The sequence below is a fragment of the Vulpes vulpes genome, chromosome 7 (genome assembly GCF_048418805.1).
Source record: "Vulpes vulpes isolate BD-2025 chromosome 7, VulVul3, whole genome shotgun sequence".
In the NCBI taxonomy this organism is placed as follows: Eukaryota; Metazoa; Chordata; class Mammalia; order Carnivora; family Canidae; genus Vulpes; species Vulpes vulpes.
In genome coordinates, this window is record NC_132786.1 from 72,260,751 (window position 1) to 72,269,331 (window position 8,581).

The following is an 8,581-nucleotide window of genomic DNA, read 5'->3' on the forward strand; positions in this document are numbered from 1 at the left end:
TGGGATGGTGTGTAGGGCACTCACACAGGAGATCCTCAAGTACTCCAGGTGCTTTGGTGGCGTGTCAGCAGCCTTCCTACCTGGCCCACAGGTCGGGTCCCCTTTAGGCCACACCAGCTCTGCAGCTCTTTTCTTTGTCATGCTCTCCCTCTGGCCAGGGTGGGAGACAGGGACTTGCCTGCTTCCAGACCTTACTTCATCTTTCCTCTCCCAACGTGGATTTCTGTGCCTTTGGATCTCAAGGTCAGGGCTGTGTCAGGTTGCCCTCCCCGCTTCCCACTAGGCCAGAGGAGGCTGCTCTGAAGATTCCCCTTGAACCACAGGCCTTGGTTTTTCCCTTTTGACGCTTCAAATGAGGCTTTTGCTGCTTATATCGTCCCAGCTCCCCTTGGCCCTCATTTCAGGAGGGCTGGGAGACCATGCTCCCCTAGGATTCAGGTCTGAGCATCTCCCAGTGGAGAGCTGAGAGGTTAGCGCAGGGCTCTGGGGGTTGACCCTGGTGGCGGGGGCGGCGGGGATGGCACCGCCCCAGCACTGCGGCACTGGGTCCTGCCGCATTGGGCTTAGCAGGGGCGAGGCAGGCGCAGGGGAGGAGCCTGGCCCAGCTCTGCCACTCCAACGGGAAGCTGCAAGGGGATTTGGCTTTTAAGCTATTCTCTGCTTACAGAGACCCAAGTCAGCTGCAAAGATGAGGAAAACAGACCAAGTGTCTCCACGGATGCCGCAATTAGAAGGAGCCCGAACAAGCCCCCAGGCCTGCTGCAGTCCTCTTTACCTTCCCTTTCCTGGACCAGGGAGAGCAGGACCCATAACCGCTGTCCTCTACCTGCTTCTTGGTCGCCTGGTGCCAGGCTAGTGTCCGGTGCTCCCCTGCCCCCAACATCCACCTCTACCTACCCCCAGCTCCCAAAAGAAAGAAAAAGGAATTTAGGGCTGTTTGTGTAAGTACCCCTGGGGTAAGCCTTCTGATAGTTTAGAGTGACCGCCTCAGAAAGAGCTCCCAGACATTTTGCAAAGAAGGGCTGCACCCCTGCGGGCAGAATTGCCCGGGTCCCTATTAAAATGCAGATTTCTGAGTGCGCCCACTAATCTGCATTTCAGGGGCCCCTTGGGTAAGTCTGCTGCTGGGTTACACCCTGAGCTCTTTTGAGAACTACCTCCACTTGGTCTACAGGCTGTACTAACATTCCCACCCCTGGGGTGGGAGGTATTCTGTCCCTTCTTTTTTCTAGCCGAGCTCACAGTTGTGTCCCGAAAACTGAGGCGGAGTCCCAGGGAGTGCCTTCGAAGATGTCCGTCCCAGCAAGCTGGGTTGGCCTGTGGCAGCCCGGGGCCCAGCAGTGGGCCTGTGTTGAATCAGGATGAGGAGTCCCCTGGGGGCCTGGGGAAGGTGGAGGCTTGAGCAGTGATTTGGGTTCCTTTGCACACAAGTGATGAGGGCAGAGTGGGTGAGGATTTAGAATAGGTGCTGGGAGGCAGAGTGGCTCCTAGCAGCTCCGGGGTCACTGGGAGGAGCATCACCAAGAGGTTTTTGATAGTTTCTGGGCCAGGAGACTTGTTCTCTGAGCCTTCCAGGCTGCTTTTCTAGCCACTCTGCCCCCTGGTCCCCACTGAAGCCTGGAGCAGGCTGAGACTGCCGCTCTGCGGAGCCCTCCTGCCTGGGCACCAGCTCCCCTGAGACCGACCCTCTCTCCCCTTCCCTCATTTCTTCCCCAGGGTGCTGGGCACCAGAGGCAGGAGCTGCCACAGTGACTTCTCTCGAGGCAGCCACTCTGGCAACCACTGATGCAACCTCCCCAGCCCCTCCCTCGCCTCCCGCACCTCTGCTTTCCTCTGCAGTCCCCTCCAAGCCAGCCAGATGCTGCTCCCCTTGCTGGGAGTCAGCCGCGCCTCCAGCTCCCTCCATGCTGCCTCCTTGGCCAGGGAACTTCCTGCCCACCTGCCCTGCTATCCTGGCCGCAGTTCAGGATCAGGTCTGGTTTGGGATGGGAGCCCAGGGAGCAGCAGATTTGGTTTGGCCCTGGGGCTCTGTTTCTGCCACACGGCAGGCTGGGGGCTGGAGGATGGTGGAGACCAAGACATCTTAGAATAGGAGGGTTCTCTGCTCAGAGGTCAGGAGAGGCACCCTGATGTCCCACTGGTTGCTGGGGCCTGGTGTGATGGGCAGAGAGGAGGATCTAGCCAGCAGGTTGCTACCCTGAGCTGGATTTGCTCCCTCCTCGGCCTGAGGACGGGTGGGCTGGTGAGGGTGGAGGCACTGTGGGCAGGCTTTCAGGTTGAGACAGGAGACGCAGGGTGTGGGGTGTGGAGGGCTCGCCCCGCCCGCCCCCCAGCTGTGAGTGTCCTGCCCTTCCCCACCCCCCATCCCTGCTCCCGGAAAGTCATTTTGGGCTGAGAGCAGGCTGGTCAGGGTGGCGGAGGCGTGGGGTGAGGAGGGCCACTGCAGGTTGGCGGCAGGCTGGGCCTCCTGGCCAGGGTGGCGGGGAGCGGGGCTGGGCGTCTCTCCGCAGGGCCGGCGGGCCGAGAGCGCGACTCCTGTTCTGTGTATGGCACTGGTAGAATTCACTGTGAACAGTGTCGGTCAGTGAATTACCGAAGGGCCATAAACAGAGCAGAGACAGATCCACGAGTGTCTCAGGAGCACTCTTCACCCCGTGGCCCCATGCCAACCTGGACGTCGGGAATGGCTGCAGGGGTGGGGGCGGCGCAAGGGATACCCCTCCAGTGTGTCCCCAGAGGGCCTGCCACACTTCCCACCTGCTTGGCCGATTTTGGCACTAGCACATTTTTGCTTGTGTCTCTCCGCTCTGAGCAATCATGTGCAGTGCCAATATGGGAAAAGTGGGACCGCAGCCGCGCGCACCTCCCCAGCGTCCTGTGTCCGGGCCCCAGCGGCTCCTTGTCCTCGGCCACTCCCGGGCCCATCTGGCTCAGCTGCCGGGAGGGCCGCAGCCCCGTGGGCAGCCAGATCGCCTTACACTGCCTCGGGCCACGGCAGAGCTGGGAGCCCGCAATCCAAGCAATCCGAGCCGGCAGCAGATGGGGCTGCCCGCAGCCGTGGATGGGGGTGTCGCCATCTGTAGGGCCAGCCGGAGGGTGCCATGGGTCAGGAAGGCCCAGCTCGCCTCCCCACACACCCTTGGGGTGAGACTTGGCTGGCAGCACAGAGCCTGGCCTTCTGCAGCAGGAACTGAGGGAGGCAGCTCTGGGCAGCGGGGGGGCGTCCTTGCCATCAACCCAGGTGTTTCTGGGGGCTGCTGTCCCTGGGCCAGAGCCTTCATGCAGTGACACCGAGAACAGGGTGCTTGGTGGGCTCAGAGTTGGAGGGTGTGGTTTGGCCCGGGCCCTGGCAGGTAAATCACCATCTAGACAGGCAAACTGAGAGGAAAGGCCTGGCTGAAGAGGTCAGTCAGTGAGTCAGTCGTTGGGCTAGGCCGGTGTCACTCTTTGGTCACCAACCACAACTTGTGAGGAGCAGGTCAGCCTCTTTGGTTTTGTGTTTTGGGCACTCCTGGCCCCCAGGGCTTGGAGGCACCTCAGCTCTGCACCCACAGGCCTGGGCTCAGATGCTCCAGATGACAGATATGGAGGTTGAGAGGCCTGGACCCAGCCAGGCTGTCCTGGTGCGAAGCCCTAGTGACCCGCCCTCAGTGAGAGGCCTGCTGACTGGCCAGGCATGCTACCCGCTGAGGGCCTTCAAGCCTGAAGTCTTTGGTTCCAGCTGTTTCTCCCTAGGAAGTGAGCCTCAGGCATGGGGTAGGGAGGAGGGGGTGGTGTGTGTTGGGCTGCCAACTGGAGCTTGGTGGGACCCAAGGAGGCTGCTCAGCAGGAACCCGGGGCCACCAATCCCTCCTGCCTAGGGCACTAGGAATTGCCTTGGAGGAACCGGGCCATTTCTCTGTGCTGGTTCCCTGTGTGTCACATAGGGAGGAGCTCCCTCGTGGTCCCTCCTGGGTGGTGATGGTAAGCCCTGCAGAAAAAGGACTGATGCCGCTTATTTGCATATTTATTCTAAGAAGGAGCCATGTGCCCATTAGCTGCCCTTGCAGCTGGATCTCTCCTCTGATGCTCACTCCCCCACCCGCCCCAGGGCCTGCCTGGCTGACCCTTGATCATCCTGTCTCTTCGCTGGCCCCCTACTCCATGGCTGAAATGGCTGACTTGCCTGAGAGCTTCCCTCCAGGGCTCTGTGCTATAGGTCTGAGGAGCAGGGAAGAAGGGTGTGCATGGCCTGGATCGGTGTGACTCCTGGGGGTAGGAGTGGACACAAGGACCCAGCAAGGGTCAGGGGTCGGAAAGTCCCTCGGTATGACAGTTTCTGGAACATCCCTGGAACTTCTGAAATGTCTGGCCACATTTCTGTACTTTCCTGCCCTGCAGGGAAGGGTGGCCCTTCCAGCCTGAGAATAGAGCAGCTGCCCCTCAGCCCGTGGGTGGTCTGCAGCTGGGCTCCATTCTTCCTGTGACTTTGCTTCTGCTTCTCAACACCTGCTCAGGTGGGTGCCTTTGCTGAGTTCTGAGTAACAGGTGCCAGTTGGGGCTGTAGAGGAGACAGTTCTGTGCCTGTAGCCAGCCTCCAGGCCTGGATGTCCCTGGGGCCCAGATCCAGTGCTCCCTGGGAAAGACCTCATGTCCTAACTTTAATCCTGGGTCAGGCACCAGCTCCTGTTGTGGGCGATGCAATGAGTTCACCCACAACAGTGACTAGGCCAGGCTGGGACCCCTGGAGTCAGCTCTCATTCCCAGAGGCCATTTCCTGGGCGGTTGGGGTGGGAGACCTTCCTTCACCTCCCTCCTCTTCCAGCCTTTGTCCCTCATCACCCTGTAAACTGGGGGAGCCCCCCCCCCCCCCCCCCAGCAAAAGGCTTTACCCCCTCAACAGGCAGCTCAGTTCTGGAGATGTTTGATCTAGCCGGAGCCCTGTGCCCCACAGGGATTCCTGTAGTCTGACTGAAGTCCCTCCGGCTGCTGCTGAAAGCATTTTCTTGCGAGTGGCAAGGGCTCTGGGAAGCACTTTGCTCTGATTTTTGGTGTTTTTCAAGGGCGGCCAGCCCAGGGTGTCCGCCTCCTCCCTGCAGGGCCCCTGTTTGTCTGCGGGGCTGGGAGCTTCTGGAGATGGCAGTGGCCCGGAGGGACTGTGTGAAGTGGATTTTCCAGACTCCCCACCCCTCCCCCACCGCTCCATTTGCTTATTCAATCCCAGCCATTATCCCGCCGCCCGGGCGCTGCGAAATGCGATCCCGCTCCATTGATCGCGGCGGGGGCGCGCGGTCCTGCCGGTGAAGCCGGGCTGCAGTGCCCAGAGGGCCCCCCCCGCCCCCCGCGGTGCCCACCCGACCGACCCTCCGGGCGGCCTGCGGGCGCGGTCCCAGTGCGTGGGGGCCGGGTCGCCCTGCCAGCCACACCCCCAGGAACACCCGGACCCAGAGCCCAGGCCTGTCCCCAAACAAGCCTGCCCACCCTACAGCCTCTGCCTTGCTCGCTTCTGTGAACCTTTGGCACCGAGCAGATTTCTCTCCAAACCCAGGCCTTGCCGGTCCTACCCGGGGCTCCGGCTGCCCCATGCCTCTGGGGGCCTGCCCTGCGTGAGCCAGAGCCTGAGGATGGCCTAGGTCTGCATCTCCGCTCTTCTGCCCCATCTTCCAAGTGGCTCCACCCCAGGAGGGGCAGTGGCTGCGGGCTGCCGGCTCCCGCTCCTGCTGAGGGTCACAGGAGCCCTGCTGTGGTGGGGTCAGCCTCCTTGAAAGCTTCTGGTTTGTAAAGAAGTCCTCTTGTGAGCTGGTCTTACTGCTCTTTAGGCAAGCAGATCCTTCCAAGCCTCGAAGGGCTGGGCCTACATGCTGGCTGAAGACTCGAGGTGACCTTAGGTGGCTTCAAACACCCCTTAGGAAAGGGCTTGCCTGCATCTGGGGGGATGTGGGACACACAAGTGTGCTGCCCTAGGATGCGCAGGGCTGTGGTGGGTGTATATGGTGAGTTTACAGTCAGGAGAATGCTGTGTGGATGGGATGTTTAGTGGCTTTTGGCTTGGCTCGTTTCTGCCATTAACTGGCCAAGCTGAATGATGTCAGTGACCCCAGAGGCCACCTGTGCTGGTCATGGAGGACTGGCACTACCGGGGGTTGGCCCACCTTCCTCAGGGAAGATGCCACAGCAAGCTGTTTGCCCCTCTGGGGCTCCATGCAGAAAAGTATCGGTACAGAAAGTCAGCTTCTTCCCCATAGGGTGGGGCAGCTGGTGAGCTTTAGCCCCAGGGAAGGACAGGGCTGGGGGGGGGGGTCTCCCTGGATCAAGTGAGACAGTGACATGGAGTGATGAGTACATCGTAGAGCATGGCCCACTTTAGCTCTCGCAACCCCAGAGTCCAGGCAGAGGACTGTCTGAAGTGGAGGGGCCCTCTAGGGTTCCCCAGAGAGTGGGTGGGGACAGGGCCCAGTCCTGAGCTGCGTCCCCATAGCTGCCACCTGAGTGTTCTCCCTTCCTCCCTGCACGGTCCCAGCACAGTCCCAGCACCAGGTCTCAGCACCAGGCCAGGGCAGTTGGGACGGCACTGGGGCACAGCCCAGGAGGGCTGGGCTCCCACAGGAGCCAACAAGAAGGACGTGACCATGCGGTCCATGCGGTGGGGAGGGTGCCTCCTGCCCGACAGTCCCAGGCCTCAGAGCCCGCTAACTCTCTCTTCTTCACAGAGGCGGTGGCCTCTGAGCCCCCTCGGCTGGCTGTCCCACCACTGCCGCTTGCCTCCCGCCGTTTTTGGCAATGGTAGAACTCACACTGGTGAGGTAATGGGATCCGGTGGTTCTAGACTTGCCAACTATGGTGCGAGGCCTCCTCAGGCAGCTCTGCAGCCAGCCGCAGCCCAGCTGCCGGGACCACACCACCCGCACTGGGCCTGCTGCCCCCCAGGGAAGGAGGGAGGGACTCTGGCCCCCAGGTGCCGGGCAGTGGCAGAGGGTGGGTGCAGCTGGAAGTGACACTCACTGTTTCCCTGCATCCCCCTGAGGTCACAGGTCTCCGAGCCAGCTGGGAAGCTGTCCTCCGCCTTGGGGGTGGGTGGGTGCTACCTAGAGGGCTTGAGATACAGCCCAGAGGGAGGGAGTCGGGGTGGGTGGCTGAGCTCAGGAAGGAGGGAACATTTGGAGTTAGGTACCCTCACCCAGCTTTTCTTTTCAGGGTGGGCCCTGAGGCCTCAAGGGAGGGTCTCTTTCCCTTCCACACATCACTGGCAGTGGGTCTCCCTCGGCTCTTGGCTGGGAGGATACAGCCGGGTATCCATGGGCATCTCTGCAGTCTTGGGGAAGCAGTGGAGGGATGGATGAGACAAGGGCCCCAAAGGTGTGATGGGGGGTGTGTTTAAGCCACTCAGATAAATGTAGGACTGGCTCCCTGGGGTGTGGGGGCCCCTGGGCTGGACCTCGGCCTCCAGCTGCAGCTCTGCTGTGTGCTGCTAATGTCTCAGAGCCCAGGATGCAGTGGGAACTCCCAAGACAGGCCAGAGAGTCAGGGACCCAGCTTGGGTCAGGATGGGTGGCAGCGTGGTGGACAGACCTGCTGGCATTTCCTGTGCCCGCTGAAGGCTCGAGAGGCCCCAGGACTAGAGCCGCATATGTGTGAGAGAATGACCCACAGGCAACAGAACAAATAGAAGTGCAAAGGCCCTTCCCTGTTCCCCTGGATCTCCTGGGAGACCCGCATCCCCTGCAACTCTAGCTGTCTTCCCCTTACTTGCTCTCAGAGGGGAGGGAGTGGTTCCAGCCACTAGGGCTGATGGGTGGGCAGGGCTGGCAGCCCTCCCTCGCTCACTCCAGGCTCTGGACTCCAGGGAGCTGCAATGTTTTGAGGAAAAGCTGGCTGAATAAGGAAGGTGGGGGGTACGTCCCCAGAAGAGGGCATCTCAGCCTCTGGCTCTTGGAAACGGAAGAAAGACTCCTCCCACAGGCTGCAGTTCATTTAAAAAGCCTGATAAGTGCCAGACCTGAGGAGGATGAGGGTTTGTTCCTGTTGTCAAGCACTTATTAGGCACCGACTACATACCAGGCAGGGCATAAGCACTGGGGCTGTAATTAGAACAAGCAAGGGGGGGAAGGGCGAGAGGCGCAGTTGCAGGGACAAGAGCTGGGGAACTTGGGGAGCAGGAGAAAGAAAGCCTCTCTGCGAAAGTGAAGGTTTTGCAGGGGGAAGCAGACCATGTTTGGTTTTGGCCCTGAGGACAGTGGGAGCCTGGGAAAGGCAGAGGGGGATGTGATCTGGTGAGATGAGGGGAGGGATGAAGCCGGGGCGTGGGGAGGCACAGGTGTTGATCCAAGGGTGAGATGGTGGCCTGGGCAGGCCGAGGTATGGGACTGGAGGGAGAAAGTACCTAGAAACACACTCCCGGGAAGCTGAGTGAGGGATCCACTCATATCTTAACGGGCTCTATTCTGAAACTTCTGAGCAACCAGAAGAGGAAGGCGCTTTAGTAGCCACACCAGCGGGCAGATCGGTGCGCGGTCAGCGATCTGTACGCAGCCCCGCCTGCCCGCTAACTGGTAAACATCCAGGTAAAGGCCACAGGTAGAATGAATTTACAGCCAAAGCCCGA